This window comes from Galeopterus variegatus, unplaced genomic scaffold (assembly GCF_000696425.1).
Source record: "Galeopterus variegatus unplaced genomic scaffold, G_variegatus-3.0.2 Scaffold10040, whole genome shotgun sequence".
NCBI lineage: Eukaryota > Metazoa > Chordata > Mammalia > Dermoptera > Cynocephalidae > Galeopterus > Galeopterus variegatus.
Window position 1 is genome coordinate 5,074 of NW_007736151.1, and position 9,367 is coordinate 14,440.

The 9,367-nt window shown below is 43.1% G+C and overlaps 1 pseudogene; it reads right to left on the reverse strand.

The window, feature by feature from the left end:
• Nucleotides 1–5,971: 5,971 nt before the first annotated feature.
• Nucleotides 5,972–9,045, reverse strand: LOC103609748 (annotated as a pseudogene).
• Between the last annotated feature and the right edge of the window lie 322 nt (nucleotides 9,046–9,367).

Genomic DNA, 9,367 nt, shown 5'->3' on the forward strand with positions numbered 1-9,367 from the left:
GATTTTCGTCAATATCTTTGTTACTTTTTTCTTTTTTCTTATCTGTTTGTATTATTCCAAAGAGCCCATCTTCAAGTACAGATGTTCTCCCTTCAACTTCCGTTATCCTGCTGGTTAAACTCTCCATTGTGTTTTTTATTTCGCTGAATAACTTCTTCAGTTCGGCAAGTTCTGCTACACTTTTTTTATGACAGTGATTTCCTTGTACATTTCCTCTTTCAGGTCCTGTATGTTTTTCCTGGTTTCATCATGCTGTCTAGCTGTGTTTTCTTTTATCTCATTCAATCTCTTTAGGATTAACACTCGAAATTCCCTGGCATTCATTTCAAGGGCTTCTTGTTCTATAGGATGTATAGTTTGATTTTTATTAACTTTTGGTGGTGTACTTTCTTGGTTTTTTGCATTTCTGGTATCTTTTTTTGGATGTTTATTCATTTTGGCAGGGAGTTTCACTGTGCACAGGTTTGACCCTCTTGACTAACTAAGGTATGGCTGTGTTTGTCAATTTGGTATGAGTACCTCTGTGACTGCTCAGTTGGCCTCTAGTGTCTTGTGTGTGTGTTTACCTTGGGTCTTGGGCCTCTCCGGGAAGCCTCCTCTCTGGTCAGCTTGGACTCTACTAGGCTGCTGGATCTCGGGACTGTACTGCAGGGTGTGTGGACTCTTTTGATCTTCCACTTCCCATGTAGTTCTTGTTCCGTGTGTTCTGGTCCTGGCTGCTGGATCCCGCCCTGCCGGCCCCACAGGGTATGTGTGTTCTGCCGAGTCTCCACCTTGCTATCCGGGTGTTTCCCCACTCTGTGTGCACTAGGTGGGGCTGTTAGACCTTGCAGAAGCAGCCCGCAGGGTGTGTATTTTTTTGCAGAGGCTCCGCCTCCTTTGCCGGGCCCCTCCCCACTCTGTGCGCTCAGTACAGGGCTGGGGCGTGTCTTCTGCAATCCTCGTCTATCAGCCGGGACTTCAAGCCCGTGTTCTGCCCCGCCCCGCCCAGGAAGACTTTCAGGTTTCTGGTAGGGACGCTCTGGGTGCTTTTGTGGCTCTGTATAAGGCTTTCTCTGGGCTTCTCACTTTCCTCCTGGTATTGCGGTTAATTGTGTAGTTGAGTTATCTCTGACACCAGGGTGTGAGCTCCTCGGGGGAGGATCCCACAGCACATAGTTCCTCTTTGAATCCCCCCAGCATGGGCCGACTCAGGCGTCCACCGGCAGTCCGCTCTCCGGCAGGTTCAAGCGAGCTCGAGAGCGCTCCGGCCTCACCTCTCCCAACCAGAAGTCAGTTTGGGGTTCTTCCGAACTGATGGCCACACAGATGGTATCTGCCTCCCGGAAACAGGAAGTTTACCTGGGGCCAAAGCCCAGGGTGTGGTGGAGTGACAATCTGGATGGGATCCTCTTCCCTGCCCTCCCGTCGCTGGCCGGGGTCTCCCCCCGCCACCAGCCACGCCAGAGATCCGCGGGGGGGTGGGATTGCAGGCCAGTCCACAGGCCCCATGGGGCCCCGTGCCAAGGCACGCAAGTGGCATGGCTCAGTGAGGAGCCGCGTCAAGCAAGGAGGGCAGGCCTGGCCGATCCGAACTGGCCGGCTCCGCCCCCACCCGAGAAAATGGAGGCAGCGCTGGTGCCCGTGCCTAGCCTGGTGTGGTAGGCGGGAGCCGGACAGGCGTCTGCCCTGCAAGTGGAGCTGGGCTGGGGGGTCACTCACAGAGCTCACAGAGCTGGGCCGGTCCAGCGCCTTCCTCTCCGTTTCTGCGTCGTCGCTGCCATCTTTCTTGGCCTTTGTTGACTTGGGCTGTTCACTCGGTCCTGCAGCACGGCTTGGGCGCTCTCAGGAATCTTCTTTTGTGTCGGCCCTGAAATCTCGAATCTGTAGTTGCTTTTTTGTCGTTGTAGATTAGTTGATCAATGATTTATTCTTTTATTGTTGCTCTTGGAAATGCAAATAGTACTCTGGCAGCACAGCGCACACTTCTCAGGCTCACGCTGTCTTCTGGCACGCCCGCTCTGGACCCATCGCCATCTTGAGATGTTAGATAAATTTAAAGACGGTAATTGTAGGGCCAGCCCCATGGCTCACTCAGGAGAGTGCAGCATTGGTAGTGCTGAGGCTGCAGGTTCGGATGCTATATAGGGATGGGTGGTGCACTCACTGGCTGAGCATGGTGCAGATCACACCGTGCCGAGGGTTGCGATCCCCTTACCGGTCAAAAAAAAAAAGATGGTAATTGTACAGAAAATACAACATGTATTGATTGGTCTTGTCTGAAAAACTAATCAGAAGAATAGCCAAATATTATAAACATGTCTTCATTGAGTTCTTTTACTTTATGTGGCAATGTGATTATTTGCATTGGTTTAATAAGAATCTACCCTTCTCCTTATCAGGATATAATTAGATAAAACAAATTTGCAACTATGACCATACCAGAAATGTTTAATTTAACAGTAAATCTCATTTAATTAGGCATGACAAGCCCACTAGTAAGGAATAAAGACTGCTCTCCTGTGGAATATAATAAAAAGCATATGCACTTCACAGGGCCTGGTTTTCCAGTCTTGCAGTTTCAAATATTAACCTTGCGGAGGACTGGAAATTTTCCTCAGGCTATAAGTCTCTGGTGTAAGATAAAGATTTGTGGCACAGCAAGGTTGCTGGCTCAGAGACAGACTAGTTACTGATTGTTATGTAAAGATACTGAGAGATTGCTATAAGAAGGGATGTTTGCTAAGATCAAGCTTGTGTTGATAAGATCACTTAATTGTCTACTGGAATGTCATCTGGCTTGTTTCACTGAAAGTTACCAGCCTATACTGTTAAACTATAACCCCTCCTATGTCTCTTCCTGTAACTTCCTGGTCCGTAAAATAAATGCAGGAAGAGAACCCCAATTTGGTGTTAATTTCCCAAGGAAGGGATCCCTCTCGCTTGAGGGTTCCAGCAGGAGATTAACCACTTCAGGGCCTCTCACTGCTAAGAAGAGATGGCTTTGAGTAATCCTTTGCGTCTCCGACACCCTGGGCAAGTCGGGTGACAAATCCATGTGGGGCAAAGCAACACACTCCCAGCTGTGGAAACAATGCTTCAAAGACCTCCCAGGAAACTATCCTGGGACCTGCTGTACAGCTGTGGAGTCTTATAGGTAGTACAGAATGTCACTTTCTTGAAGGCCAGGAACACTGACAAATTTGAAGATCTTAGACTAAGAGTATACTTCTACAGTTAGGCATACCATAGGCAAACCCAGCAGAAGCAAATTGTTTTCTGGCCTTGGAACATATGAACTTTGATGCCAATAAAGATATTTCTAGCATTATAGAAGTGATTTAAAAAAACGTGACTCTAGGGGCTAGATGAGATTAACTTTCTAATGCTAACATCATGTGGTTCTAGTGTTATTAAGCATAAAACAAAAAGGTCTATGTGTTCAGTAATGCCTCTGTTGCCCTTATAAAAATGAAACAGGCTAAACAGAACAAGGCATCATATTAATGATACTGCTAATACATCAGAAAACTGTGGGACAAACTTATTTGGTCAAATCCACATCTTAACTGCACAGATTTGATGACAAATAAGGACTGAAAAAGTGAAAAAGTACATTTTTTATGTTACCCTAACCCTATTCCTTTGTTAACTACAGACCAGTGACATTGACAGTTCTAAAATCTTTGCATTTCAAGAGATGAAGCCATGGAATTACAGGATCTTTCAAAAGCTTTATAACCTGAGATAAGTTACAAAAGTGAAGCATCATGTTTTGATTTTTTTAAAATAAAAGACAGAAGTGTGGGTTTTTTTAAAACAAAATTGACTATATTGCATCTAGTCAGAATTACCAACTGCCACATAATAATATGAATTGTAAATATCACCATGTCTATATTCTGTGAGCCAACAGGTTATTCTGAAAGCTAGTCTCCATTTTTTTGGGGGGGTGAGGTGGGGAGAGGAGAAGGTGCAGCTAGTCTTTTATATTATGCTTTATTGCAAATAAAACTCAGCTCCGCATTCAGAAATTATCTAGGAGTTTTTTCTATGACAAATCAAAATCAGCAAACATACTTAATACATTAATAATCCTGGCTAACAATGGTAATAAAATAAGCTTATTAGATGTGTGATGAATTTTAGCTTGTCTTAATTCAATGGATGACAGGTATCCCTATAAATAATTGTAATTTCATCAAAGCAGTGAATCCTGAGAAAGCATTTATCCATTGTTGGTAAAACATTTTGTTCCCTACTAAACTATAAATATCCTTTAAAATTTTTTCTGAAGAACTTCGACATTGATGAGCAGGCTGCCCTCCACATTCACAAGGAACTGCATCTAAAGGCATAAAATGCCCAAGTTATGTAATGACAGTAGAGGGAGAATTTGAAATGAACCAAGAAGAGGTCCCTTCAGTTGGTAAATCTCCTCCTTTCCTCTTTTCTTCTTTCAGTCAGACAGGGAAGTAGGAGGGATGAGTTTAACCCACTGGAGGGAATTGAAGTGCTGGACTAGAAGAGACAGATGAGTTAGCTTAGTTTGACTTGTGTGACTTCTCTTTCCTGACTGGAATGACTGATACAGAAATTAGTATCAGGAGTGGGATCCCAAGAAGAAATAGGCCTTAAAGGGTTTCTGTTTGGTTTGACTATGTCTTTAGGCTTAAACATAGTGCTAAGCTGCTTCCCAATGGGAAGTGGGATGCTAGTGATCCATGATGCAGTAAGTAGTATCACAAATAATCAAATTAACCCTGGTTGCTGAGGGTAACGAAGTAGAAGAAGTGCCTTGGGGGACCAAGTTGCTGCTGCATTTGGGATTGACAGAAATGATGAGTACAAAGACTGTGGTATGGGGTATGGATTTTTCTGCATTCACTGGAACACTAACAGAAAGAAAATGACATGCTTGGGTCACTAAACTTTCATCTCACATTTACCATAAGAGAACCAGAGAATTTCTATGGTAGCCTTAATAAAAACTTTATATCTTATAGCCACCTTGTTAATATCAGATTTAAATGTGCCAGTTGCAGAATTACAATTTAAGTTAAATCCCACAGACTCACCATGTTGCATGTGTGAAAGTGAAAGCACTGAACGAGAAATAGTAAGACCTTGAGACTCAGGATGGGGATATTTGGGTAGACTCAGCTGAAACTGAGAATCTTCAACCCCCATGCTACTCTGAGCCTCCCTTGCCAGTGGAAATAGAAATAGCCTGTTCTCCTTCCTGGGTATGAGAAGACTAGTGTTCCCTGACTTGAAGATCCTATAATAACCTCACCATAACAGTAAGGTCAGTTCTCTTGCAAGAGAATTACACTTCTCCTCAAGACCCAATTCAACCATCCCTCGCTGTCACCCACAACAGGGTTAGATTGCAACATTTTTTGGAGAAGAAGCACAAAGTCTGATCCATAAACTAATAATTTATACACAAAATTAATTGCAAAATTTTCTAATTTATATTGGTAGAAACTGGGAAATATGTGTGAGAATGGATTCCTTTTTTTTAGTTGTGTAGTCCTTTATTAGCAACTAAAATAGATGGTATTGGTTGTACAACACGGGTAGTAATTGACTGTTACTGGAGATTTATTATACTCTAATATATTTCATTTATCAATGCAATTTCTTTATTTAAAAGCTTCCACCCTTTTTTTGTTTGTGTAGTATTTGCCAAACTATTGTGAAAGCAGAATATATGTGCACAAGTCTGTAAAGAGTGCAAATTTAGAATATGCTAAATGCTTTACAAGTTCATTTCAAAAAACTGTCTGCCACAACTGGGCCTTTACACTGTCATCTTTTTTGATCAAAATATTTTCATGCCAGGCTTCCTTCCACTGTTGTAACCCATAAAGCATTTTTTAATGAGTTGAAATTAAGGAAGGACTATACCAACTAGAAAAGAGTAGAATAAAGTTCTATTAGTTTGAGGTTTCAGAATTCCCCCCAAACCAACACCAAGAGGTAAAGGCTAGGCCTGGACCACGGACAGAGTACGAGTATGTGCAGGTGGCATCCCTGAGGATTCAGAGCTTTGGTGGACCCTAAGTGCTTCAGCTGGGTAAGTCACTGAACTGTCATGCCAGTTTCTATACTGGCTTGATTGGGCATAATTCAAAAAAGAAAATCTCATATTTATTCCATCCTTCTGGAGCTCTGTGATAGCATTTAATAACAACCCAGTCAGATGTCTTCCACAAATAATATCATGGTATTTGTTCAAGTAATTACTAAAAAGATGCAAGGTCTGATTGACCTATAATACCCATTCCCCTTTTATCTAGATGCTCAATGAATTTATAAATCTCCCCCTGGGATTCATCATAGTAACTAACGAAACCTTTGACCTCAATGGTGAAATCAGAAGAAACCACAAGAGATTACTAGGAACTGCTAGATGTTTACTAGAGAGTTTTCCAAACTCCTCACTCAGAGCTCCAACCAGTACAGGAATCTTTATGGCTTTCCATGGCTTTAGCTATATGAGACAAATGCATTTCAATACTGTGTTTATCTTCATCTGTCTGCAGAGACATGTGTTCAAACATTCCTGTCTTTCACAGTTCTCTGTAAATGTTTTAGTCAATACCAAGGTCATACAGAGGTGTCCTATACATTTATCCACACTGGGAAGTGCACATGGAGAGAGGAGCACATGACTGAGAAGGTCCAAGGATGAAAACTCTCCAGATAATAGATGGATCCACTTCTTTGTAAGCATGAGTAGCACAAGACCCACGGTACCTATATCCTGCATAGGCTGCAATAACAGCTCTAGCAGGCCTTTTGTAGACTGTACTTGTGAAAGCCAACCTTCTAGCTGTGCATTCAGCTGCAGTCCTGAGGCTGTGCACCCGCTCCCAACTCTGTGGGACAACTTGGTGCCTGTGCCACCTGTGGTGCATAAGGGTGAATGAGGCAGTGGCAGCCAGGATGGGATTAGCTCAGCCCAGGAGAAAGAAGAGGAGGAGATGGCGGCTGGGGCAGTGGCAGAGGCAGCAACAATCACCACAAACTGGATCTGCTGAGCTGCCTCTCCCTTCCCGGATGGCCTCCCTGAGCCCTGAGCAATTCATGAATTCTATGAGTGTTAGACCCAGGAAAACAGAATATAAGACTAGGCCACACTTTTTTTTTTTTGTCTTTTTGTCTTTTTCCGTGTCCGGCAACGGATCGCAACCCTCAGTGTTGCCCCCGTACCGGACCGGGGACCGGCAACGGGATCGCAACCCTCGGTGTTGCTCCCGCGCCTCGCTCAGCCAGTGAGCGGGAACCGGTCTGTATGTGGGATCCGAACCCTCGGGCGGGAGCGCCGCCGCGCTTCCCAAGCAGCGCACTATCCAGTGCGCCACCGGGCCGGCCCCCACACTTTTTTATATGATTCACTTACCAGAGATTTAAGGGTTAGTGGTTAGCTAATACAGCTGGAAGGGACTCATACAGTTAACCTCGGTTTGCTGACTGAAACTTGGACTCTGTGATGGCCTACATTTACAGAGACTGGGAGGCCACAACTTCCCTGGCATAACAAAGAGGCAGGGATCCAAAGGCTTAAGGATATAGGAATATTGGAGTGGATTTATCATGTGCAACCTGCACACACACAATCCCTCTATCATTACACTCTCAAGAGGGCCCAGAGGATACCTTCTTCACTGAGGCTCCAGCCTTGTTACTGGAGTGCCATTATATGGGCAAGAGGTTATTATTCTGGTCCCTTTATCTCCATGCCAATCGCAAAACTCCCCATGTTGCCATAAAATAAGAACCTCTCTATTGTTCTCTCTGTAGTCCTTTGTTTCCTTTGTGGCACTCAGTAAAACCTCAATTATTTTTCATTTATCTGATTTTTTGTTTTGGTGTGGTTTGGTTTTGGGTATTTTTTTTTTTTTCCTTTTTTTGTCTTTTTTACTGACCGGTGACGGGATCGCAACCCTCGGTGTCGCTCCCGTACCGGGGACCAGCAACGGGATCGCAACCCTCAGTGTTGCGCCCGCACCGCGCTCAGCCAGTGAGCGGAACTGGTCTCCACATGGGATCCGAACCCTTGGCAGGAGCACCACCGCACTCCCAAGCGGCACACTCTCCGGTGCGCCACCGGGCCGGCCCTTGGTTTCAGTTTTTGACCCATTTGTTTTTGCTGTCTCCTCCACTAGAATATAAGTTCCATGAGAACAGGACTACATCTAACTTCTTCACCACTGTATTGTGACTGCCCAGCCCAGTATCTGGTACAAAGGCATTCAATAAAAATGTGTGAAAGGCATAACCAAAGAAACGCAGAGTCTGTCTTCATCAACATTAAGTCCTGGTCCTTCCTTCTCCTGAAATACGTATGTTCATGGAAACATTATCCCCCCAAAGAGATGATTTACATCTCAGTTAAAAACTTGTCCTAACTTATAAATCTCTTCTCTATATTTCTTCAGCTTAGAATTGATGACATGGTCTGCTGATAGCACCTCTCCTATTAAATTTATATTATACCCAAAGAAACATTTTTCAGAATTTTCAACAAGGAAAAAAACAACATTCCTTTTAATAAAGGTCAATTCAGTGCCTTTACCATCTGTTCTTTCATGAAAATGTTTGAACAGGATCCTGTCTTTCTTCTGAATCACATTTCTTCCAACAATCACGTGTCACCTCATATCACAAGTTAACCAAATTCCCAAATATCATTAAAGTATATCTTCTGACTCATTGAACAATTTTTGTACAGGCTGGAGCACTTGCTGAAAGAGTATCATGAGGCAGTGTTTCTTGTTTCTATATCAAGTAGATGGTGGATTCATTAATATCATAGCATTTCAAAATTGAACATTCCATTTAATCAAAAGCATCTATTTTCTGCTTATGAACTTCTAGCAACTAATAGTTGCTTTCACTAAGAGCCAAATTCTACACACATACACACAAACACAACATTCTTATCAATTTAAGAGTAATCATATAAATGACTACAAGTATCTATGAATGAAATAGCTCTAAGACCTAGGCAGCTCACCTACCTTGTCTCAACAAACTCAGGATTATTAACGGCATGGCTTAATTCAAATTCGCACCTCAGCAAAACTGCAAAATAATGTATATGTTGGCCCTTCCGGGGTTGTGTTTACATAGTTAAAACCCTGAATGTTAAAATCCCCAAATGCCAAAGGTCTATTGTATATCTATATACCACACGCTCAGCTTTGTAAAGATCTGTGCCCTCAGCAAGGTTAGAAAATATTTTTTTTTAAGATTTAACATACTTCAATATTGGGAATCGCCAATAAAGATCTGTTTTTTACCTAAAGATGAAGTACACCTGTGTGTAATCTGTCCACTAGGACCAGCTATGGTCTGGAGAGAAATAATAATAAAA